Below are 27,604 nucleotides of genomic sequence, written 5' to 3' on the forward strand. Positions count from 1 at the left end.
TCTGAAATATTTTCCAGTGAAGGAGAAAAAACAACCACAGGGACAATCTGCAGTGACAGATGCCCAGCCCAAGTCCAAGAAACAGAATTGGCCTAAAAAACAGACACAGGGGAAGCAGACTACGCAGACTCAGGGTCCTTTTCCTGCAATACAAGCTCCTGCGCCACCCGAAAAAGTTTATGATTTGCGCGACCGCGCGATGATTAAATCGCCTGATCGTTTTCAGGGTTCTGATCAACGCTCTCCTCGTTCCTTTCAGGACACATCGGCCCCGAAGACCGGTGGAGGAGGAGGGGGTGGACGTGGACGTGGTGGCCAACAAGGACGTGGCCAGTCCCGCCAGACGGACGGCGCAGTGAAGCAGGAGGATTCTACGCCTAGGCGTCCGCAGTTTGCGAAAAAGAAAGTCGCAGCCTTAACAGCGCATCGATATGCCACAGATAGTGAGAACGCGGCTTCGGAATCTGACGTGGGCTCTGACCTTGCTGGACAGCGCGGCGGAGATAACCATAGTCAGAGAGGCGCTGCGTCCACTACTGAGGGTGACAGCGACTGATGTCTACGTTGTGATAGAAACAGCGGATACTAGACTCGCTCCCCCTGAAAGACTATATGAAATTGTCCTGTTGATTGAAGGTGACATACAGCGTACCGTTAAAGGTGTATTTTGGGAGAATCTGTCTTCTACATATGATATTTTACTTTCGGAGGCTGACTGGCCCCCACCTTTTGTGCTCGCGGCGCCGCGAGGGGAGGAGGTAATCCTACCCAGTTTCGCGAACACTGTCTCGAAAGAGCATGCGCAGCATTTTGCAGAAGAGTGGGCTCGGGCTCTCGCGCCGGCTCTGTACCGTAACCAATGTGGTTGGGATAAATTGTCGCCTTGCCACGAAATTCCGTTGCGGTCTCAGCCGCAGCCTCAACCTCAATATCCCATTCGGCGTGAAGCAAAATCTTCCGTCGCGGAAATCCTTGAACAATTGGAATATCAGGGAGTTATTGAAACGTGTGTGTCACCGATGAATAATCCACTTTTTACTGTGAATAAACCTGACGGATCATATCGTTTGGTTTTGGATTACCGGCATTTGAACTCGCATTGCCGTAACTGTGCAGTACAGAATACCCACGGCTCTGCCCTAGTGGATAGTCTCGTGCGTAAGCGTTTCAAGACAACGCTTGACATATCCAATGGTTTTTATGCCCACAGATTGGACAGCTTTAGCTCCCAATGGACCAGTTTTACAAGCGCTGGAGTCCAAAAGCAATTCCGGCGTCTTCCAATGGGCTACAAGAATAGTCCTGGTGTATTTACCGCTCGAATTGTCTCTATTCTGGAGGCACTCGACCCTGATGCTTTTTCGTATGTGGATGACATATATCTCACAGACGACGATATTTGGGAGCATCTGTGTCGTGTAAATTCTCTTGTTTGCAACTTCGCAGACATGGGTTACAAATTCAACTTTGCAAAATCGCACATTGCTGAACACACAGTGTTGTTTTTGGGCTATGAGCTCAACAATGAAGGTAGAGGTTTGGCTCCTCACTTCTTGGAGAAGTGCGCACAATTGCGCGCACCAACAACTCTGAAAAAATTACAATCCTTACTGGGCTTTTTGAATTTCGGCAGAACTTACATTCCGGAATATGCCCAGCGTATCAAGCCTTTGTATGCTTTGATACAACCAACTTTCTCAAAATCATGCTGGCTGCCTGAGCATTCAGCCATTTTGCAATCCTTGCAGGCTGATCTGCTCGCTTCTAAATATTTACTGACTCGTGATAACCACACCAACCTGGTCATAAGAATAATTCCTGGGACGGTGGGTTTCACTTACCTCACTTTTAATGAAGGTGACACAGTACCTATTGCTTACAAGTCACACTTGTACACCTCGGCTGAGATGCGGTTTCCCACCATAGAAAAGGTTTTAACTGCTGTACAGATGGCTATTCTAAAGGAACGAGCTCTGTCACAGGGGAAACGCATGCTAGTGGTAACACCCTGTCCTCATTTGGAGGCAGTCACGAAAGCCAGTGTACCAAATTCGAAAGCTTTGCACCCTCGGTGGATTCAGTGGGCTGCGTCATTGTCATCCTCGGATGTCATGTTTATTTTTGACGCTTCCTTACGGTCGCAGGAGTTCTTGCAGTATGAATTCGTTCACCCTGCTCCTCTGGCGATGCGACCTTTGGAGGACTTCCATTGCATCATTTACACTGATGGGTCGGCGCAGGTTGCGCATGGCTCTAAACATGCCTACGTTTCCGCGTGCGCCATTGTGGTCGGTGCTATGTTGAATGATGAGTTCATTTCCAGGGAGGTACACACGTTGCCCCTGGGCGATTGCACCGCACAATTGGCAGAGCTTCGTGCTCTCTTACTAGCTTTGGAGTACGCAGATCCAAGTTTTACTACTCTAATTGTAAGTGATTCTTACTACTGTGTCCAGTCTTACAATGAAAACTTGTTCTTTTGGATTCAAAATGATTTTCATGATTCCAAGGGTAGCACAATAAAACATAAAATGATCTGGGTTCGAGTGGCAGAGCTTAAGGCTATGTTGCCACTCGTTTATGTGATTCATACTCTCGGTCATCAGCGCGTGGGAGTTCACGCTTTTGGCAACTCGCTTGCTGATGAAGCAGCGAAATCAGCAGTATCTACATACTTAGTTGCAGCAGTTACTAGGTCTAAAACCAAGATTGATAGCGACATCTTGGCAGCGATTGCTGCCTCTGAGAAGGGAAGTAAACATCCTTCGGGATTCCCTTCGAAGTATAAATACCACTTAAGTCCCGAAAAGGTTCCTTTTGTGACAATTCCTGATGTTGGGGAACGGCTGATTCCCAACTCGGATCGCAGAACAGACTTGATTACAGCGGCTCATGAAGGTGTGGCGTCTGCGCATGCGGGCGTCTCAGCCACTGTAACGCAACTACAACAACGTTTCTGGTGGCGGGGACTGTACAAACAGACGCGTGATTATGTCCTTCTTTGTGACATATGCCAGCAGATTAAACCTTCAACTGCTACGCGTCCGCCTCAGACTCAGTTGTACATTTCTAATAAACCACTAGGCTGTGTTTATTTAGATCACTGCGGTCCATTTTCATCTGATACTGCGTATAAATACATCTTAGTAGCAGTTGACTCATGCACACGCTTTGTTTGGGTATGGCCACATCGCAGCGCTGATTCCCGGACTGTCATCAGAGATTTGCGTATCTTTATAGGGATTTTTGCCTGTGGTACCTTCCATTCGGATCAGGGTCCGGCTTTCGCCTCTAAGGCGTATAAGGATGCCATGACTTCGATGGGGGTCCAAGTCAAGTTTTCGTCACCCTACAGACCCGAGGGTAATAGTGTAGTTGAACGAATGAACCGTGATTTAAAGCAATCTTTGACAGCCCGAGTTATAGGCACTGGCAGAAATTGGCTGGCTCACCTCTATGGCGTGCAGCGTGCTCTTAATAATCTCCCTAGAAGGTCTCTGGGTGGGCGGACCCCATACGAAATGCTCTTTGGCATCAAGATGTTCGTCCCTGACCTTGACGGTCTAGACTCGGTGGTTCGCGCCACTTCCTTTGACGCAGATGAACATTGCAATGTTTTACAGAATCTACAAAAGACGAGAGACACTCTTGCAAAGGAACATTTGCCCTCCACGTCGGATGATGCGTTGCAGATCCCGGTAGTTGGCTGGCTACCCCAAGTTGGAGAACTGGTTCGAGAGAAGATCGACAACAAGAAAGAGTTTGGTCCCTCCTATCGAGCTCCGGTCCCAGTGCTTGGAGTGAAGGGCACAAGAACAGTCATTTTACCACCACTTCCGGGTCGTAAGGAAAACAGGTTTATTTCTATTGACAATGTCAAGATACACAGAGTGGCCGATTCTTCTTAGCATGACACCGGCTGTTTCCTGTCCTTCCATTGTGAGAAATTCAATTATGCCCACTGCTTATAATAATGAACCTGAGGTGGCCATCGAATTACCTGCTGTTTCCACTCCATTATTGAATAATTTACCTGGAACTAACCTTGATGAGACAGACTATACATACCCCACTGATTTGTCCATGCCTGACCTGCAAGCTCGTTTAGCCACGGAATCCAGATTTTCATTTGACTCTGCTTCCCTTGCCTCGAAAAAACACTCTAAAATTGCATTATATGCTAGCCTGTTTAAAAAACATTTTTTGATACCTCCTTGGATATACATTTGGCTGGTCCTTTTTTCAGTTTACCTTTTTATGTCAATTGGTTTTGTGTTTTATTTTTTTCGGATTATGAATGGACACTATGTCGAGGAGAGAACTTGCATTACTCATTTGAATGGAACTTTGGCCCCGCTTTCCTCTTCACATTCTACACACAGATTAAAAAGAGACTTGACTTTGGTTAACATCACAGCGTGGCCTGTTCTGGATGGAATCGCGTGGGATGCAGTTCGTTTTCAGATTCATGGTCCAACGGAAGTCGTTAATGTCCCTAATGTACTAAGAGTTAATATGGGGGATGTGGTGAAACAAAACATTCGTTCTGATGATTGGGATGTTAATGCTGTGGAAAGTTTGTTTTCTGATTTGAAATATTATGCTGCTTTTGATGCTGAGGATTTATATTTAGAATCTGCTAATTATGGTGAATTGTTCTGTTACCAACATTATGGCAATCACTTCTTACACAAGACATCTTCACGAAGGGATGCGGTTAATTTTACTCAGTGGGAACATTGCCCAGCACCAACACAAGGGAGTTCGGAAACGTTTCTTAAAAAGTATACTTATTTCACTGACTTTAATCAGTCCAATCCCGAGTCCTTTTATTTTAAATTTCACAAACAGCCACTGTCCAAGGTTCGACTTACAAATACAAAATTGTTATATTCAAAGGCCTTCCTGGATCAATTAGTTACTGGAGGGTATGAGTTATGGAAGGATACCATAGACCTTAAATCAGTTTGGGGCTCAAGGGCCTGGCAGGTACAAGGCACTGAGGCTTTGCACCGTGCATGTCTCATCCCAAATCATATGTGGTTTTTAAATGAAACCATTTCCCAGACCACGTGCTTTGGATTGGCTACATCTAAAAGGTTAAACACCCCGTCTTTCCCGGAGTTGGAGGAATATGAGAATTGGAGTAATTTTACTAAATTGTCCATTAGAGATATACAGGCTCTGCTTCTGAATTCCTCCTTTAACATTTCCAGTTTGAATCCCAAGGGTTGGCTGCTTTGGCACCGTGGTGCTGATTCTTGCCAAAAGAGATTTTTAAATATAACTGACGGTTTTAAGACTGTTAGATCTGATCCCCGTTTTGATTTGAGTCATACTGTCACCTCTTACTCTGTTGGCAAGTTGTGTCAAGCTTGGCTGAAACATTCAACTTTACCTGCGGTTAAGTATCACCTTTCCAAACTGAATGCAGACGTGGATTTGAATGATTTCATTAAGGGCCCAGCTAGTGGCAGGTCGAAAAGGTGGTTATATGGTGTTTACAATGAAATTTGGAAACTCTCACAGATTGAGGCTGCTTCACGCCTTAGGGCTATTGATCAGGCAAATCTTGAGAAAGTGCTTGCAGTGGTTGACAATAGCATTAACGTGCTTTCCTCTAGAATTTACACATTAGATAATATTGTGTCGTCTGTTGTTGATATTGTGCATGATGAAGTGTCTGTATTATACCATGGTCAAAATCAATTACGTTCAATCATGCAGTTTGCATGGACACTACAGACTCTAAAAATGGGTAAAGTTCCCTGGGGATACATGAACGTTTCCTCTTTATTTGCACCATTTAATTTGACAGACAAACAACGCTTGCTTTCAATGCGTGATGCTTCCTTTTCTATGCTCCATATTGAAAGATTGGAATCTTTACCTTTTTCTGTGGCAGAGACCACTGCTGCTACGTGGCTTATCCACGGTTTAATAACGCTGCCTTTTGCTTTATATAAGTTTTCAAATTGTATGAAATATGTGCCAATAGGTCGTTTTGAACCTTTAGGTAGCGGTTTTCTTCATGAGGTCTGGTCACTCCCATACACATACAGATGTTTCAAGGATGAACAAGAGGTTTATCTAACAGGGGATGAGTGTACTGAGACGCCAGATCATTCTTTAATGTGTAGACACATACAGTTACACGGTTCATGTAACAGGGACAGACCGAATATGGCTTGCGTTTTACAGGGCACGCCAGTTCCTGCTATCATCCCCACGTTTAAATTGTTAGAGAATGGTAGTTATTTAATGCTCAATAATGAAAACTGCTGTGGTTTAATTAAAGGTATAGCTTTCATAGTAACTGTTAGTGAGCGAGTTATTTGCTGCAGAAATGTTCTTTATCCTCCCACACGTGAACATAGGGAGTCTTCCATTTGGCCACAGATACCGACCTTGGGAGCAGAATTCAGCGGCATGGCTAGAATAAGAGCTCTATTGTCCCAGAAAGAGGTGGCCTTGAGCTCGGCCCGTGAAACTTTCGTGCTTCACATTGCTAACACCCGCACGGAGGTTCAGGCTCTTTTAAACACTGATTTGCCCTTGCATTTCGGAGCCATGGTCCGTTCTATCTTTAACGCATCCTCCACAACGGGCCTAGCACATTTTTTTAAAGTTGTTAGCGGTGGTCTCGTGACTTCCTTTGAGAAGATTTTTGGAGTCATCCCTGCTTTCTTCCATTCTATTTTTTCATCCTTGTTTGGAGGGTTCCCGTTTTTGCTTGCTTTAGCGGCTGGCGCATTGGTGGTTTTCTGCCTTTTTAAATATGGATGCCCTTCCTGTGCAAGACCACGCACGGCTACTACTGACGCGGTTTCGCAACCGCATGCTTGATTACTATGGCACACTGCCGTTAGCGACTCTAAGCACGGCGTTTGGATTATCTTTTCGGTTCTCCTATTTCACCTGTGTCCAGCCTGTATTTCGCTGTCTGACCTGTGATTTCCTTTGGGCCATTGATTTGTGTCTCTGCGGACCAGCATCTTCTGACGTCGATTTTGATCAACTGATGAGTCCTATCATTGCTCACGAGTTGGTTTGTTCTGACGAAAGGGTTATGGCCTTGGCGGTGGCACATGGACTAATGGGTCCCTGGGATGTGTTGTCGGCAGCGCAGAATTTCTTGGAACTAAGTTTTCTTGAGAACCCACCGAGCTGTCCTCTGATGGTTATAGAGGATCCGGTGCTGGAAGATCACGTATGTTCCTTTCATCTTTTAAATTGGATGGCTGAACTGTTTTCTGATGAGGACAGTGACTTCCTCCTGGAGGCTGTTGCAGCTTACTTTTCATATACGGTCTTATCTTAGACACTGCCTCAAATTGACATGCTGATTGATAGCATTTCCTTGACTTTATTGACTTTTGGTCAAGACATTTTATTTTTCCTTGCCTATTGGCTTGAGCCACATTATATTTGTGGGCTATTTTTTTAGCATTAATTTTTATAATTGAATCTTTATTCATGCTCGTTTATAAATGGATTCTGCTCTCATGTGATGGCACTTCTGTTACCTTATTTAGTCCGTTCTCGGATCATGGGGGGGTGTTGTATAGCTCCTATATATCCTTATATCGTGTTAAGTTAGCATAGGTACATTTGAGATTTAAACGCCATTTTTCCTTTCTTGCAACTTCTGCACACGACCCTTAATTGTTGACTTAGCTTTCAACCTAGTGGTTTGCCGTGGTGTATGTGAGAATAATATGTTATTGCTCTGATATCAGTCTTGTTTAATAAAACATGTCTGCACGGAGAGTGCTGAAGTTTCAGGAGCAACACGATATGGAATTGTTATGAGGTCTGATCTCCACGCCTTCATAGTCATAACACAAGTGCAGCCTTTGCCAACTTGGGCTTGAGGCGGGATTGATATTGCTTTGCACGAGAATTGTTAACACACTTGATGCGGTGCACATGCAGAGAGAGCTGGTGTATGCTGATGTGATTCCTTCATGCTAGGACACTAAGGTATGGGCCCGCCCTAAAACAACCCAAAGAGACCTTCTTAGATAATAATATAATATATGTGTTAGGGAGGGTGAGATATAAGTGTTGTTAACTCTTATTCATTACAGCATGTTAACATGCTGTCACCATTCGCTTTTTATGTCTTAGTAACTATGCTGATAATTTTGCTACTGATAATAAGTATACTTGTATTATCAAAGATACTGCGCCTGAGAAGACGGCATTAGTAAATAAACATTTCAAATGCACATGTGTCTTCTTTACTCCATGTTCTGGTTTGTAATGATAATATAACGAAAGAGTGTTCATGAGTCCCACGTACCCTGAGGTACTGTAAGTTCGTGTTCTGGTTTGTCTAAACATTGGGTGTTTGATATGTCCAATGAGACACTGTAGCTAGCTCGGTAAGGGGTGAGTTGGTTGCTAAGGTAAGTTTTGGGACACCCTAATTTGCCGAGGTTCCACTCCTCTGTGCACAGTTCTGTGTGAGTACAGAAACCCTGCAACATACCCACATAGAGGGAACAGAAAAACACACAAGATGATGGACAAAATGTTGCACAATGGCAAAACATTCACCCCCAGTCACAGATCTGGGTTTAATCCATTGTTATTTTGCTGACCAAGCCACCCCAGTTCAGACATGGCCTTATGCAAATCAGTCTTGACCCTGTGCCTCATGGGAACAGTCCAGACCGAACTGCCAAGCCATGTCTACCCTGGACCGGAATCAAGCATCCTAGGACCGGTTTCTGGCTATCAGCCTTCATCACAATAAAACAAGAAAGCTCCACCTGTATTAAATCATTAAGTGCTTATAAAGTCACTTGATATAGAAGGTCTCCCTCCCAGGAGAAAGAAGATCAGCAAAGCAACAAAAAAGTTATGAGTACATAGGTATGTTTTAATCAAAATTCAAAATTCATAAAGAGATAATTTATAAATTTGCAAGACATTTGATAACAAAACACAAAAACGGTTAATGATCCCCCACACAAGAATAAAACATTCTCACTCATTCATTCACAGACGTCCAGAGACTCACAAAGATCCATTCATTTAGGGAAACTAAAATTCTCAAACTAATCAAACAGGGGCGAAAACCTATGAGTTAGGGTACAATGAAGAAAGATTATAAATGGAGATACTCCTACTGAATAAGGTGTAGTATCAAATCATTAGTGGATCAAAGTCCAACCAAATCAGAATTTGTAAATACAATAAATGTTGTCACAAAATAACAAAGTATAAACAGTAAGGAATACCTTTCTGCACAAATAATGACAATGGAAAAATATGGAGATACAATAGTAGACATAGGTATCGCCAGGTGAAATTCGCGGTGCCGACGTACGTTTCGGTGTGCGACCTCAGCGAGGTCTCACGTTCATCAGGGCACAAGTCAATAAAAGAACACTGGTGGGGGTATCTGGGAGGTCAAATTGAAAGGCGCACAAGTCGGCAGGTAACAGGGGAGCAAATCAGTGCACCGGGGAAGGTGGAACAAGGTCGGGATACACGCTGGCCAAATGCTGAGCGAGGCGTCAAAAAGGAGTAGAAAGATAACCGAGTGGAGAACTCCAAATAAGGAGTCCCGGGCTCAAAACTGGAACGATGGGCTGCAGTGGATGGTGATAGAAAATGTGGGCTGTCCGGGGGGCTGATGCTTGAAGGGGCAGAGAGGAAGTGGCAGCCCTTCAAGGGGCCCGGGTGGGGTCCTCCTGGGATCACGGAGCGCAGGATCTCAGTCTGAGTGGGGCGTGGAGTAGGCCTGATACAGGAATCGTGGTATCTACGGGCTGGAGGAAGTCTGGTTTCTGGCTATCAGCCTTCATCAACCTGGCTGAAGAGGATTATGAATCCGAACCCGGTCCCAGGATGCTTGTTTCCGGTCCAGGGAAGACATGGCTTGGCAGTTCGGGCTGGACTGTTCCCATGATGCACAGGGTCAGGCTGATTTGCATATGGCCATGTCTGAACTGGAGTGGTGGAGTGAGCTAAAGAATGGTGATGGATTAAACCCGGATCAGTTGACTGGGGGTGAGTGTTTGATTTGCTCAATCGCTCCGTCCATCATCCCGTTTGGTATCGCTTTGTTCGCCCTAAGTGTGGCAGGGTATGCTCAGACGTGGGTCCCTTGCTCACTCTACCACTGGATTCAAGATAACCTGGCTGAAGAGGATTATGAATCCAAAACCGGTCCCAGGATGCTCGTTTCCGGTCCAGGGAAGACATGGCTTGGCAGTTCGGGCTGGACTGTTCCCATGATGCACAGGGTCAGGCTGATTTGCATATGGCCATGTCTGAACTGGAGTGGCGGAGTGAGCTAAAGAATGGTGGTGGATTAAACCCAGATCAGTTGACTGGGGGTGAGTGTTTGATTTGCTCAATCGCTCCGTCCATCATCCCCTTTGGTATCGCGCTGCTGGGAATGATGGCATCCTGCGTTGCAATCGTACCTCATGCAAGACTTCACATGTGTCCTCTGCAGCACTGTCCAGCGAGTAAGTGCAATCAATCACAGGGTCTATTAACCGATCTAGTGTTGGTAGACAGTGGCACCCATCGCTCTCTGCAGTGGTTGAACCCTCAAAACTTAGCAAAAGGGCGGCCTTCCGTAGACCTGATTCCACAGACTATACTCACAACAGATGCATCATTAACAGGTTGGGGTGCCCATTTCAATATTACACAGTACAGCGCTGTGGTCGGACAAATACAAATGTCTTCACATCAACTACCTGAAACTTCTAGCAGTGTTCCTAGCACTCAAAGCTTTTCTCACCCAACTTGTAGGCAAGACTGTCTGAGTACGCACAGAGAACATCACAGCAATGTACTACCTACGGAAACAGGGAGGTACTCCCTCTCTCCAGCTGTCACGCTGTGCACAAAGCATTTGGAATTGGGCGATTCACCCAAAAATCTATCTCCTAGCAGAACACCTTCCAGGGATAGGCCATCAGATTGCAGCCCTGCTTAGCTGACACAGTCTGAGAAGCTAAGAAGTTCTTCTTCCCTACTTTCAAAAATGGGCTTTTCCACATATAGATCTGTTTACAACAGTACACAACGCAAAATACCCAAACTTTACATCCAGGTTCCCACAACCAGCATCCAAAGGCAATGCCCTTTGGATGATTTGGTCAGGTATATCTGCTTATGCTTTTCCGCCTCTCCTGCTAATTCCATTACTTGTTCGGAAACTCAGACAAACATCCCTCACACTGATCTTAATAGCCCCCACATGGGCTCGCAACCTTGGTACACCACCCTGTTAGAACTCTCAGTGGTTCCACATCAAAAGCTACATCTCACACCTTGTCTCCTCACTCAGATCCATGGGGAAGTCGGACATCCAATTCCCAGAGAACTCAACCTAGCGATTTGGCTCCTGAAGTCATAGAGTTTGCTTATTTACAACTACAACCAGACTGTATGAATATTCTCAAGGAAGCTAGAAAGCCAACTACTAGAGCATGTTATGCAGCAAATGGAAACGTTTTGTTTCCTATTGTAACAACAACAATATCAATTATCTTGATGCGTTTGTGCGGAATAATTTGTTAACTGTTGCATTTACAGCAATGTGGATTAACTTACACATCCATTTGTTTACACCTGGGAGTCGTAGCTGCATACTTGCAAAATAGACAACACCTATCTCTCTTCAGAGTACCAGTGATTAAAGCCTTCATGGAAGGATTAAAAAGGGTTATACCACCAAGTAGTCGCCCTGCTCCAGAGTGGAACTTAAACATAGTCCTTACAAGGGTAAAGGGCCCGCCTTTTGAACCAATGCACAAATGTCAGTTACAATTCCTATCATGGAAAGTTGCTTTCCCCATAACGATAACCTCACTAAGGAGAGTTGATGAACTTCAGGCATTAACTATCCAAGAGCCTTTCTTTCAACTTCACAAAGATAGAGTTGTTCTACGTACCAATCCTAAATTTCTCCTTAAAGTAGTTTCTGCTTAGGGGTAATTCATGTGCGAAATCAAATTAAAATAATATAACATTAGCATTTTCATTATTAATTGAACCATCGTAATTCATGTATAGAATTTATGTGCTTCAATGATAATAGAAGCAGATAAAAGTAATTAGCAGTATAAGCACATTGAACAAAATAAACAGTTCCACCATCTTTCTAAAACAATGTACATATGGCAAGCATAGAACAACTGTATGTAGCTTTTTCCTACAGTGCTTTCCCGTGTGTCTGTCTGTGTCTGTTGGTCTCTGTGTTTCTGTCTCCCATTCCCTGTAGGGAAAGTATGTAGCTCCCCATTGTAGAAGAGTCGGTCAAGAAGGAGCACACTGCATTGAATAATTTCTTGGTATGCACTTTTTATTAGTATTACAGGAAATCACAATGATTGATTGTCTCTTTTATATTCTTCTTTCCCACAGGGTCTTCCACTTCAGTCCCTTAGGTGAGCCTCGACCGCCGTCGTCCCTCAGACTGAAGGAAAAGACTCAGGTAAGTGTTTTTGATTTATGGTTTAGTCAAGGGAGGATGTGAGGGATAAATAATAGCTATGCATAAATGGGAAGGGAGGGAGTAGAGGTTGGAGCAACCAAAAGAAAAAGAGTAGCCGATGATTTCTGCTCTTGTCTTTCTTTTCTGTCTCACTTATTTCCTTTTCCCTGGGTCCATTTCACTCCACAGCCTCCCCTCCCGTCCCTCTTATACTCAGCCCCTTTCCAAAACCCCGTAGACCCCCACGCACCTGGAAGAGCCACGTCACTCCGGGGCCGTGGCGTGGTGACTCCACGTCCTTCAGTGAGGTCTGGTAGTAGATCATGCCTCCAGGTATTCTGAGGCTATTCGCCTCAGGACTACCACTGCCCCTGCAGTGGCTAGTGCCCTCATTAGCATCTTTACCAGGGTGGGCTTCCCTAAGGAGGTGGTGTCATACCGAGGTACCAACTTCATGTCTGGCTACTTGAAACACATGTCGAAGGAGTGTGGCGTGAATTACTGGTTCACTACCCTCTACCACCCACAATGTAATGGCTTTGTTTTGTTTTGTTTTTTTAGAAATTTATTTTAATTTTGTCAACATACAACCTGGCAGTCAGAGTATACAGAGACATATCATACGAATATGTTCTACGTAAGTAGGTTAATCAAGAAGCAGTCACTAATTACACATGCACTAATCTGCCTTCCCATTCTCCAGGTGATCAATAAGTGTCCCATTCCCCTAATTGGGAATGTACCTTATAATTATCATATGGAGACACCTCCCTGCTCATCCCCAGTGTCGTAGTCTTTTGCCTCGTCAGTTTCAGAGCCAGAGTCTGTGTCTGTTGTCACTCGGGAAGCAGGAGCTTGGAGTTATCTGTATGAGCACAGCAAGTGTTTAGTGTATCCTCAAATATGTCATCCTTTCTGCTAAGGCGCATATGTGTCTCCTCAGCTAGGGCCCAGTCGAGCGCATCTCTATGCCAGAGCGCAATCGTTGGGGCATGCTGGGACAGCCATGTGATTGCATTTTTTTTTAAAACATCTTTTTATTGAAAGAAACAGTTCCATCATAAGACACATCATGGAGCAGTGAAAGAGCAGTAGTGCTTACACTATAGAAAATCACATCAATTCAGTCATTAGCGGGTACAGTGATGTGATTGCATTTTTACGTCATGCCAGTACCATAGGCGACTGACCAAATTTATAGGTTATCTTGCGCCCTTCTGCCTAATAAACAGCATTTGGTTGTCAGATCAATACTTAGTTGTGTGGCATGCACCATTTCTTCGACAGCTTGTTGCCAGAAAGAGTGTATTGCATCGCAGGGCCATGGTTTATGTAAGAAATCAGCCGCCACTGTGTTGCAGCGCAGGCATATATCTGGGCAAGACACGACCATTCGATAAGGGTCTTGTGGCGTTAAGTAGGTTATTCGCAGAAAATTATAATGCATCAGTCGAAAATGGGCATTACTAAAAACCATGCATGCTAGTTCACAGGACCGACTGACAGTCTTTATCTTCCATTGGAATGTCAAAGTCTAAATTCCAGGCCTCTCGGGTCCGTGTGTAGTGTGTAGTGTCTACTGTACAGTTTAAAATGCAGCCCTTTGGGGGTGCGAGGGGTCGTGGCTCCTCCTCTTCCTTTCGGGGATGTTACAACCAATACCAGCAGTACCATCCCTATCCGGGCCAACCGCGTTACTCCTCCTCCCTGCAACAGCAGTCGTTTCGACAGGCGCAGGCTGCCTCTTACGAGCAGTACAGAGGGAAATCCAACTGCTGAGGTAGAGATTCCTCAAAAAAGCAGTGACAACTGCCAACTGTCAACCGCTCTTCCCATCAATCTGACCAAAGTTGGAGGGCGGATCTCCCATTTCTTCTCCAATTGGTCCGCAATAACTACAGATCGATGGGTTCTGGACATAGTGTCCAGAGACTACAGTGGAATTTATGAAATTCCCTCCAAATTCTCCCCAAGAGGTCCCCCTCCTGCCCGTCTGAAGGAACTTTAATGCCAAATCAATCTCATGTTAAGGAAAGGAGCGATCAAAGTGTACCGAATCGTCAAAGGGATGCAGGCTTCTATTCCAGATTCTTCCAAATCAAGGAAAAATCGGGGGAGTGGAGCCCCATTCTGGACATTCGTTCCCTCAAAAAGATTCTCAAGAAGCAAACTTTCCGGATGTTGTCTCTCCAAGAAGTGCTTCAATTACTGTCTTAAGGGGATTACAAGCCAACACTGGACCTTCAAGATGCCTATTTTAATGTCCCTATCCTACCCAGACACAGAAAATTCCTGCGCTTCAGAGTGGCTGGCAGAGATTTCCAATTCCAAGTCCTTCCATCTGGCCTTCGCTCTGCACCCGAATGTTCACTACGGTCTTGGCACCGGTGGCAGCATATCTTGGTCAAGCTGGTGTCCAAATATTTCGCTACCTCGACGACTGCCTTATAAAGGCACAGTCGTTCGCAGTCGCAAGCAGACACACTCAATCATGACTGTCTCTGTGTCTTTCCATCACTCTGGAGAAGTCTCAGTTCACCCCCTCTCAAGTGTGGGCCTTCTTGGGGGCCATCATAGACACACAGCAAACAAGGGCTTTTGTCTCAAACGAAAGACAACAGCGGATTTCCAAACTGGCAACTCTCCTGCGCACATAAAAGTATGTTTCTGTTCGACAGTTCAAATCGCTTCTGGGGATGCTGTCTTCCTGTATCCCCCTAATTCCCAACTGTCGCCTCAAAATTGGACTCCGACTGGAGAAACTCGGCAACCAATTGCAACAAGTCTCAGGGTCCTTAAACAATGTCATCAACATCACGTCTCAGATACGAAGAGCATTGCTACGGTGGACTCGCATACCAAACATCTCAGCAGTTCGTTTGTAGTGGACACTCCAAGTTTCATCCTCACGACAGATGCCTTCTTCGAATGGTGGGTAGCGCATCTTCAAGCCCTCACAGTCAAGGGGAAATGGGACACCCACCTATGAACTTGGCACTTAAACCTTTTGGAGTTACTGGCGATATTCCCGGCTCTAAAGTCCTTTTGCACCCTCATTCAAGGAGCTCAAGTGTTGATCCGAATGGACAACACAAAAAGCATGCATTATGTAACCAAACAAGGGGGCACGAGATCCACTTTGCTATCCCTACAAGCTCAGCAAATTTGGGATTGGGGCGATTCAACATCAGGTCACTTTAACAGCAGTTCATGTTTCGGGTGTGTCCAACCTACTAGCGGACTCCCTGAGCAGGTCGGTCTTGTCAAACCACTAGTGGGAACTTCATCAGCCGGCACTGGACCGCATTTATCCGCTTTGCAGACACCCCAATATGGATTTATTTGCGACCAACGTGAACCGCAAATGCCCATTCTATGCAAGTTGGCTTCCCCACTCAGAATCGTGCGGGAATGCGTTTTTGATGAACTGGTCAAAAATATATGCTTACGCTTTTCCACCAATTCCTCTAGTAGTAAGGGTACTTTGGAAAATGCAGAAAGAACCCTGCAGCATTCTTCTCATAGTCCCCAGATGGCCTCGCCAGTTCTGGTTTATGGAGCTCCTCCTCCCTGTCGGAGTGCAATCCAATTTGGCTGTGCCCAATTACGAATCTTCTTACTATGAACCACGGCCTGATCTGCCATCCGGATCCAACTTCTCTGCGATTGGCAGCCTGGCGCCTGAACACTATGAGTTTGCCAATTTGATTATTCCTCCGACTGCAGGGAGGTCCTCACTAACGCTAAAGCACCCTCCACTATCAAAACCTACAAACTCAAGTGGAAACGGTTCTATCTTTGGTGTGAAGCTTCAAATTCAAATTCTTCAGTTTAACTCTGAGAAGACAGAGATTCTACACTGTGCAGTAGGTAGAATGCCTCCTAAACTTCCGCTTGAGTTTTGGCCAACATCCCCTTCTACTCCATTGGCTCCCAAATGCGTGGTACGTAATCTGGGAGTCATGGTTGATAGCAAATTGACATTAGAAACTGTCAACAGAACAGCTGGAAGTTGTTTTACTCTGATCAGAGCATTTCGGAAAATCCTTCTGATGTTCTCTTAACAGAACAGAGCGATGATAGTCCGGAGCACCATCCTCAGTAAGCTGGACTATTGTGATGCCCTGTTACTAGAATCCCCGCAATATCCGATTGAGAGATTGCAGAGTAAAAACCATGGTGGCCAAACTGGTACTAGTGCAACCACGCCGCTCCTCCGCCTCCCGGGCACTCTCAGATTTACACTGGCTGCCAGTCTCGCAGAGGATACGATTTAAGGCACTATGGGCTAGATGTAGGTAAAGCATATTTACCGACCCTTAAATACCGAATTTTACCGATTCGGTATTTAAAAGTCGGTAAATATGAAGGGGGGAGATGTAGGGAAATCCAGATGTTTATTTACCGAATCGGTAAAAGTCGGTATTTACCGATCGGTAAATACCGACCTGTAATGCTCCATTCATTCCTATGGGCTATGAAGCCCATAGGAATGAATGGGGCATTACAGGTCGGTATTTACCGATCGGTAAATACAGATTTTTGGCAAGGGTGCAGGGGGTGTCACTTTGACACCCTCTAGCACCCCCAAAAAAGGTTCGGGGGCCATATGGCAGGCATACCTGCCCTAAGGGCAGGTCTGCCTGTCATATGGCACAGGTGTGCATGCGCACATTTGCATGCACACCTGAATCGGTATTTCACCATCAAATTGAATTTGATGGTAAAATACCGATTTCTAAGGCCTTGTGGGACTCATAAGAGTCCCACCTACATATCGATTTTACAGATTCTGTAAATATACCGGTCAGTAAATTTACCGACCGGTATATTTACAGATTCTGTAAAATTACCTATCGGTAAATTTACAGAACGGTAAATTTACCGATTCTGCCCCCTACATCTCAAATGCCTTTTACCGGTCGGTAACGGCCGAATTCGGCCGTTACCGACCGGTAAAAGCCTACCTACATCTGGCCCTATGTATAGTATTTAAGGCTCCACATGGTCACAGGCCCAAATCTCTGTAGGAGAAACTGACATGGTATGTCCCTCCACGAGCACTGCGCTCCTCATCGGCTAATCTGGTGAGGGTGCCTAGAGTTAGGAAAGCCAAATCAGAAGGTAGGGCCTTCACTGCGGCAGCGTCCCGCCTTTGGAATACTTTTCCGTTTGATACGAGACAAATAGACAACATCCTGCAGTTTAGAAAATGGTTAAAAACCTGGCTCTACCCTCGAGTAGGCTGCTTGGCATCCTGCTAACTCCATCCTGGCAGGGGACACAGTCTCTCGGCCCTAAGCTAGTCGCCTGTATCACAGCGCCAGGTTACCCGTAGGGTGTCAGTTGCGCTTTACAAATAGTGATAAAATAAATAAATAAATGTTCACCCTGTTCACTCTACGCCAGAGCAGCTTCTGCCTTTTTTCTTACAATTAGCAAAATCAGGCCTCTCTCACTCTACCCTGAAGGTTTTTATGGCCGCAATTTCCAGATTCCGGCAGGATGGCTCCAATTCTCTTTATTCTTCAAGAATTATTCAACAATTTTTCAAAGGCTTATTTCAGATGTTCCCTCCAATTCGACACCCGCCTCCTCCTTGGCATCTGAACATTGTGTTGGCACAACTCATGAAGTCCCCATTTGAGCCCATTCGTAGGGCTGATCTTAAATTCATCTCCTGGAAGACATTGCTGCTTTTAGCTCTTACTTCAAGTCAGCGAGATACAAGCTTTTACTATCAAACCTCCTTTTCTTCAATTCACCAAAGACGCTCTAATCTAGCCTTTATTCCAAAAGTTCCATCTGATTTCAACCTGAATGAGACGGTCATCTGAAAGACTTTTTTCCCTAATCCATAGTCGGCAGCAGAAAAGACTTTACATTCTCTAGATGTTAAGAGATGTTTGACATTTTATTTGCAAAGAACAACCAGTATCTGTAAAACTGATCAGCTCTTCACAGCCTACGGCAGGATGCGTAAAGAACCTCCAGTTGCTAAACAGACTATTGCACGTTGGATATCTAGAGCAATTTCCTTTTGCCATCAGCAAGCAGGCAAGACACTTCATGTAACGATTAAAGTGCTCTCTACTAGAGCAGTCTCCTCTTCTACTTCTCTCTTTGCTGGTGTGCCTCTTCATCAGATTTGCAGAGCTGCGACCAAGCACTACTGTCTGGAAGCTGCCAACAATGTTGACACAGCTGTGGGGCAAGCGGTGCTACGTAATCTTTTTAAGTAAGGTGAGCCTCTGTTTCTTACCTCCTCCTGCACACAATGTATATATGTATATATTTCTGCTTTTGCAGATGTGCCCATGTTTACTGCTATACTGTAATATACGTATATGTATTCTCTCGTACTCTGTTTACAATGTACTTATGGCTTACTATGCACATTTTTCGAATTACTTCTATCTACCCTGATTGAGGCATGTGAATCTATGAAAGATACCACGATACTGGAGAACATAAGTTACTTATCTGAAAACTGTGCTTCTCCAGTATTGATATCTTTCATAGATTTACATGTGACTCACCCACCTCCCCTTAGAGGCTCCCCTCTTCTCCTTGGCTCTTATGCCACACTTGTGCCAAAAAATTGGAGAGCCTGAGACTCTGAGGAGAAGGTTCCAGAGGGTGCTGTCACCTGATTGGCTGGAGTTTGGACCATATCTAATGACTTAGACATGACGGTCGCCCTCACTCTATCTATCTATCGACCTCACTCTATCTATCACTCTATCTATCGCCCTCACTCTATCTATCGCCCTCACTCTATCTATCGCCCTCACTCTATCTCCCTCACTCTATCTATCGCCCTCACTCTATCTATCTTTCGCCCTCACTCTATCTATCTATCGCCCTCACTCTATCTATCTTTCGCCCTCACTCTATCGCCCTCACTCTATCTATCTATCGCCCTCACTCTATCGCCCTCACTCTATCTATCGCCCTCACTCTATCTATCTATCGCCCTCACTCTATCGCCCTCACTCTAGCTATCTATCGCCCTCCCTCTATCTATCTATCGCCCTCACTCTATCTATCTATCGCCCTCACTCTATCGCCCTCACTCTAGCTATCTATCGCCCTCCCTCTATCTATCTATCGCCCTCACTCTATCTATCGCCCTCACTCTATCTATCGCCCTCACTCTATCGCCCTCACTCTATCTATCGCCCTCACTCTATCTATCTATCGCCCTCACTCTATCGCCCTCACTCTAGCTATCTATCGCCCTCCCTCTATCTATCTATCGCCCTCACTCTATCTATCTATCGCCCTCACTCTATCTCCCTCACTCTAGCTATCTATCGCCCTCCCTCTATCTATCTATCGCCCTCACTCTATCTATCTATCGTCATCACTCTATCTATCGCCCTCACTCTATCGCCCTCACTTTATCTATCGCCCTCACTCTATCTATCTATCTATCTATCTATCTATCTATCTATCTATCTATCGCCCTCACTCTATCTATCTATCTATCTATCGCCCTCACTCTATCTATCGTCATCACTCTATCTATCGCCCTCACTCTATCTATCGCCCTCACTTTATCTATCACCCTCACTCTATCTATCTATCTATCTATCGCCCTCACTCTATCTATCTATCTATCGCCCTCACTCTATCTATCTATCGCCATCACTCTATCTATCTATCGCCCTCACTCTATCTATCTATCGCCCTCACTCTATCTATCGCCCTCACTCTATCTATCGCCCTCACTCTATCTATCGCCCTCACTCTATCGCCCTCACTCTATCTATCGCCCTCACTCTATCTATCTATCGCCCTCACTCTATCGCCCTCACTCTAGCTATCTATCGCCCTCCCTCTATCTATCTATCGCCCTCACTCTATCTATCTATCGCCCTCACTCTATCTCCCTCACTCTAGCTATCTATCGCCCTCCCTCTATCTATCTATCGCCCTCACTCTATCTATCTATCGTCATCACTCTATCTATCGCCCTCACTCTATCGCCCTCACTTTATCTATCGCCCTCACTCTATCTATCTATCTATCTATCTATCGCCCTCACTCTATCTATCTATCTATCTATCGCCCTCACTCTATCTATCGTCATCACTCTATCTATCGCCCTCACTCTATCTATCGCCCTCACTTTATCTATCACCCTCACTCTATCTATCTATCTATCTATCGCCCTCACTCTATCTATCTATCTATCGCCCTCACTCACTCTATCTATCGCCCTCACTCTATCTATCGCCCTCACTCTATCTAGCTATCGCCCTCCCTCACTCTATCTATCTATCTATCTATCTATCTATCTATCTATCTATCTATCTATCTATCTATCTATCTATCTATCTATCTATCTATCTATCTATCTATCGCCCTCACTCTATCTATCTTCCGCCCTCACTCTATCTATCGCCCTCCGTCTATCTATCTTTCGCCCTCACTCTATCGCCCTCACTCTATCTATCGCCCTTACTCTATCGCCCTCACTCTAGCTATCTATCTATCGCCCTTACTCTATCTATCTATCGCCCTCACTCTATCTAGCTATCTATCGCCCTCACTCTATTGCCCTCACTCTATCTATCTATCGCCGTCTATCTATCTTTCGCCCTCACTCTATCGCCCTCACTCTATCACCCTCACTCTATCTAGCTATCTATCTATCGCCCTCACTCTATTTATCTATCTATCGCCCTCACTCTATCTAGCTATCGCCCTCACTCTATCTATCTTTCACCCTCACTCTATCGACCTCACTCTATCTATCGCCCTCACTCTATCTATCTATTGCCCTCACTCTATCGCCCTCACTCTAGCTATCTATCTATCGCCCTCACTCTATCTATCTATCGCCCTCACTCTATCTATCTATCGCCCTCACTCTATCTATCTATCGCCCTCACTCTATCGCCCTCACTCTAGCTATCTATTGCCCTCCCTCTATCTATCTATCGCCCTCACTCTATCTATCTATCGCCCTCACTCTATCTATCTATCGCCCTCACTCTATCGCCCTCACTCTAGCTATCTATCGCCCTCCCTCTATCTATCTATCGTCCTCACTCTATCTATCTATCGTCATCACTCTATCTATCTATCGCCCTCACTCTATCTATCGCCCTCACTTTATCTATCGCCCTCACTCTATCTATCTATCTATCTATCGCCCTCACTCTATCTATCTATCTATCGCCCTCACTCTATCTATCTATCGCCATCACTCTATCTATCTATCGCCCTCACTCTATCTATCGCCCTCACTTTATCTATCGCCCTCACTCTATCTATCTATCTATCGCCCTCACTCTATCTATCTATCTATCGCCCTCACTCTATCTATCGCCCTCACTCTATCTATCGCCATCACTCTATCTATCTATCGCCATCACTCTATCTATCTATCGCCCTCACTCTATCTATCGCCCTCACTCTATCTATCGCCCTCACTCTATCTATCTATCGCCCTCACTCTATCTATCGCCCTCCGTCTATCTATCTTTCGCCCTCACTCTATCGCCCTCACTCTATCTATCGCCCTTACTCTATCGCCCTCACTCTAGCTATCTATCTATCGCCCTTACTCTATCTAGCTATCTATCTATCGCCCTCACTCTATCTAGCTATCTATCGCCCTCACTCTATTGCCCTCACTCTATCTATCTATCGCCGTCTATCTATCTTTCGCCCTCACTCTATCGCCCTCACTCTATCACCCTCACTCTATCTAGCTATCTATCTATCGCCCTCACTCTATCTATCTATCTATCTATCTATCGCCCTCACTCTATCTAGCTATCGCCCTCACTCTATCTATCTTTCGCCCTCACTCTATCGACCTCACTCTATCTATCGCCCTCACTCTATCTATCTATTGCCCTCACTCTATCGCCCTCACTCTAGCTATCTATCTATCGCCCTCACTCTATCTATCTATCTATCTATCTATCTATCTATCTATCTATCTATCTATCTATCTATCTATCTATCTATCTATCTATCTATCTATCGCCCTCCCTCTATCTATCTATCGCCCTCACTCTATCTATCTATCGTCATCACTCTATCTATCGCCCTCACTCTATCTATCTATCGCCCTCACTTTATCTATCGCCCTCACTCTATCTATCTATCTATCTATCTATCTATCTATCTATCTATCTATCTATCTATCTATCTATCTATCTATCTATCTATCTATCTATCTATCTATCTATTGCCCTCACTCTATCTATCGCCCTCACTCTATCTAGCTATCGCCCTCCCTCACTCTATCTATCTATCTATCTATCTATCTATCTATCTATCTATCTATCTATCTATCTATCTATCTATCTATCTCCCTCCCTCTATCGCCCTCCCTCTATCTATCGCCCTCACTCTATCTATCTATCGCCCTCACTCTATCTATCGCCCTCCGTCTATCTATCTTTCGCCCTCACTCTATCGCCCTCACTCTATCTGTCGCCCTCACTCTAGCTATCTATCTATCGCCCTTACTCTATCTAGCTATCTATCTATCGCCCTCACTCTATCTAGCTATCTATCTATCGCCCGCACTCTATCGCCCTCACTCTATCTATCTATTGCCGTCTATCTATCTTTCGCCCTCACTCTATCGCCCTCACTCTATCACCCTCACTCTATCTATCTATCTATCGCCCTCACTCTATCTAGCTATCGCCCTCACTCTATCTATCTTTCGCCCTCACTCTATCGACCTCACTCTATCTATCGCCCTCACTCTATCTATCTATTGCCCTCACTCTATCGCCCTCACTCTATCTATCTATCTATCGCCCTCACTCTATCTATCTATCGCCCTCCCTCTATCTATCGCCCTCACTCTATCTATCTATCGTCATCACTCTATCTATCGCCCTCACTCTATCTATCGCCCTCACTTTATCTATCGCCCTCACTCTATCTATCTATCTATCTATCTATCTATCTATCTATCTATCTATCTATCTATCTATCTATCTATCTATCTATCTATCTATCTATCTATCTATCTATCTATCTATCTATCTATCGCCCTCACTCTATCTATCTATCGCCCTCACTCTATCTATCGCCCTCCATCTATCTATCGCCCTCACTCTATCTATCTATCGCCCTCACTCTATCTATCTATCGCCCTCACTCTATCTATCTCTCGCCCTCACTCTATCTATCTATCGCCATCACTCTATCTATCTATCGCCATCACTCTATCTATCTATCGCCCTCATACTATCTATCGCCCTCAGTCTATCTATCGCCCTCACTCTATCTAGCTATCGCCCTCCCTCACTCTATCCATCTATCTATTGCCCTCACTCTATCTATCTATTGCCCTCACTCTATCTATCTATCGCCCTCACTCTATCTATCTATCGCCCTCACTCTATCTATTGCCCTCTCTATCTATCTATCACCCTCACTCTATCTATCTATCTATCTATCTATCTATCGCACTCACTCTATCTATCGCCATCACTCTATCTATTGATCGCCCTCACTCTATCTGTCTATCGCCCTCACTCTATCTGTCTGTCTATCTATCTATCTATCTATCTATCTATCTATCTATCTATCTATCTATCTATCTATCTATCTATCTATTGCCCTCACTCTATCTATCGCCCTCCCTCCCTCTATCTATCGCCCTCCCTCTATCTATCTATCGCCCTCACTCTATCTATCTATCGCACTCACTCTATCTATATATCGCACTCACTCTATCTGTCGCATCACCACAGCATCACTCATCAGCACCACAGCATCACTCAGGGGCACCACAACATCACTATGTGCTACCACATCATCACTGAAAGCCACAGCATCACCCAGCGCCACCAAAACATCACTCAGCGCCACCACAGCAGCAATCTGTGCAACCATTCAACAACAACTAGTTCAAATATGTTCTCTCAATGTTTCAAGCTTTAATACAAATGTCACAAAAAGATGTTAATATTTCACTTCTGTTCTTCGATTTTCGTCACAATAAAATACACTGAACATAATCTTCACAAAAGTTATTTACAAAAATGTAAGCAATTGCCATTATAAATTACAATAACTTTTACTTAAGTATTAATTATTTAAAAAAATAAAAAGCCATTGATATTTGTAATATCAATACATCTAAGTCACGTAAATACAACACATATTGCATTACAAATGCTATAAGTGTCACCTTTGCGAACGTTAAAACTATTGGCATTGTAAATGACAAAGCTATTAATTTCTCTATTTTCAAAACCAACACATAAATAAAAAATGTGTCATTTACAGTACCATTAGCTCAAACTTTCCTAATGCGAGACCTATTGCATTGCAAATGCTTGTTATAATTACAAGGGTGTGACAACACCACATAACACCGAATAAGCAACAAGTGCAGATTAAACCACAGGGTTCAAATAAACCCACACACACACCGTAAGATTAAATCTGTACTAAACACACACGCTGCAATAACAGGTACATCATAGAAAGACTGATGGACATAATGAAGCGGACCTAGAGATACATGCATAGCACAGACAAGATAAAGGTCTTGATTTAGAGTTTGGTGAGCAAGGTACAAACGAATGGTCTGCCTGTAAATACATCAGACGACCATTCCTTTTAGAATCAAGCAGTCTGATGTATTTTTCTCTTATTCAGGACCACCAGGGAATACCTGGCAGTCGTGATGAGAATTTGTTTTTAAATGAATCCCACTTCCTGGGAGTAAATTAATCAGGGAGAAAGTTCCAAGGGTGTGAGGATGATTAGTTATTGGTTTTCAAAAACAAACTCCTGCTTTGGAAGCTTGTTTTTGAAAAACACAAAAGTTGGTGAATGGCCGCCTGAAACATCCCCAAGGGATCCAGAGAATTGTAGATCAACTTCCTATAGATGGTTGAGATTGCTTTTTCGGTTGGGGATTAGTTAGCAGCTGGTCCTCCAGTGGGGTTGCATCAGTCAACTTCCCCCCTTCCCAGATGTGACCTTGCAGAGCGTGACCCACATGCAAATGTCAGAACCGTTTTTAGTCACCTAATTCATACTTTTGTTGTAGGATCGTGAAGGACACAAGCGCCTGTCCCCTCCACACATCGCCCGGCCTTTTAAGCTAATCAATCCCCATTTTGTGAAGCCCTGCAATCCTCCCACTGCACTTAGGAGATCACCATCATACAGTGGAGTAATTCCAGTCATCTTACCTTCTCAGCCTAAACACTTGGTAGCCTCTCTCCACACCCTTACCACTGATTGGGTATGAGTAGGTAGAGAGCACTCATACTTTCTTCAATACAGCACCAGGGTGGGGTAACCTCTCTTGCCCATGGCCAATCTATCTACCCGGTAAGCAGGATCCTCACAGTCCGCAAAAACCCAGTTTTTGACTGCCACCAGCTGCGTGTCCCAGTAATACTTGAGAATGCTCCGGACCGCCAGTCCACCTTAATGAACTCCCCTCTGCAACTTACTCAGCGTGAAGCGCCACCATCCCACAACAGGAGCCAAAGTTCTCAGTCTACCTTTTAAAAATAAAATGTCTGGTGGGATCTTAAAGGACGTTTTTTCCACGATGTACAGGAGACCTTGGAGGGTCATCACTTTAAATAGGACCACCCGGCCCAGTAAGGAAAGCGGGAGCACCCGCAAGTGTGGGGCATCCCAGCAAAGCTGGTCTAATTTCGGAAGTATGTTCCTGCCTGTGCTCTCTTGTAAATAACACGCCCAAATATTTAAAGCCATGTAGTGCCTCCCGAACTGTGCACCTAGAGTGCAGCCGCAGGGTCCCTGCCACCAGCAGGAATGTTAAGGACTTCTTCCAGTTGATCTTATATCCTGAATAATCTCTATATATGTGAAAAATGTGTAGGATTCATTCACTTGAGAAGGCTGGCTACGTGTCCTACAGCAAAACACCCAGCGTAGGGGGAGATTCTCTCATCCCACTCCTGAACAACTGGAATACCCCATATGAGAGGTCCTGGCGAACCTACGCGCGTGAGAAGAACATAGGAGACAAGGAACATCCCTGTCGGACGGCAAAGACTCGGAAGACTGTTTTATTGGCGCGCATGCGCGCTAGAGAGGCCACATACAAGAGCTTGACAGCAGCGCCACTGGTTCAGCAAAGGAATCCCCTGTCGCATGTGGTATGCCATTAATGTGTCGGAGATATAAGCGCGTTCCCTGGTGTGGCATGAATCCCGATTGATCAGAATGAACCACTGTTGCAATTACTGTCCGCAGGCAGATCGCCAGGGCCTACGCAAGGACCTTAGTCTCAAAATTAAGCAGGTAGAGAGGTCTATAAGACCCACACTCAGATGCTGCTTCATTGTTTTTTGGGATGACCACCACCTCAGACATTCTTTGGTACTCTGGGAGACACCCTTATTTTCAGGCAGTCTGAAACCTCCTCTGGAGGCACTCCCTGATTTTATCCTTCATGCTTTTATATAATTCTAAGGGGAGCTCATTGGACCCCGTCGCTTGCCCTGTTTGCAAGGTTCTTATTGTCTTATTTATTTAGTCTACTGTCAAGTCTTGGTCTAGTGCGTCTCGGTCCTCATTCGTTAGCATTGGCAGGGTCAGGTCTTTCAGGAAGTCTCTCCCAGTATTTCCGCCTCCTTGTTGTCAGTGTCCTCAAGGATCACTGGCTTGAATTCATCCTATAGCACGCAAGCTGATCCAACAGGCCGCCCGTTCTCCTTAAAATAGAAGTCTGCTCCATCTCTCATACAAGCTTTGAACATCTTGTCTTTTAAATATCACGGCTCAACCCTTGGGGGTAGCATGAAGTCCACAACTGGACCAACGAGTTGCACCTCAACCAGCGAATGGTCTAAGATTCCCCCTGCTATGTGCGTAGCGGCTCTAAAATCATCTTTATGGACAGTCTGGGTGAAAAGATAGTGCAGGCATGCCAGACTACCATGTGCTGCAGACAGGTGCGTCCGGTTCTGATCCCCTCTTCCCCATTAGGGGCATATAGGAGTATCATGAATATAGTATAGTGTCAGTTCTGTCACTCCAGTCACCCCAGTGCGTGTATGCTGTCGTAAGTGTCTTACCCTTTCACAGGATGAGTCAGTCTTGTCTGGGTCTCTTTCCTGTTTCCCGACACTTGAAAGGCACGCCTGAACACTC

At 44.9% G+C, this 27,604-nt stretch overlaps 1 protein-coding gene across 1 annotated transcript in view; it reads left to right on the plus strand.

The window, feature by feature from the left end:
* The window catches only part of LOC144805448 (uncharacterized), a 502,220-nt gene that overhangs the window by 51,174 nt on the left and 423,442 nt on the right, over positions 1-27,604 (plus strand). Inside the window, exon 2 of the transcript XR_013605518.1 lies at positions 12,400-12,469. The gene's annotated coding sequence lies outside the window, so the exon portion shown is untranslated. The remainder of the gene's footprint in view (positions 1-12,399; positions 12,470-27,604) is intronic.

The sequence above is a fragment of the Lissotriton helveticus genome (assembly GCF_964261635.1).
Source record: "Lissotriton helveticus chromosome 1_1 unlocalized genomic scaffold, aLisHel1.1 SUPER_1_unloc_10, whole genome shotgun sequence".
NCBI lineage: Eukaryota > Metazoa > Chordata > Amphibia > Caudata > Salamandridae > Lissotriton > Lissotriton helveticus.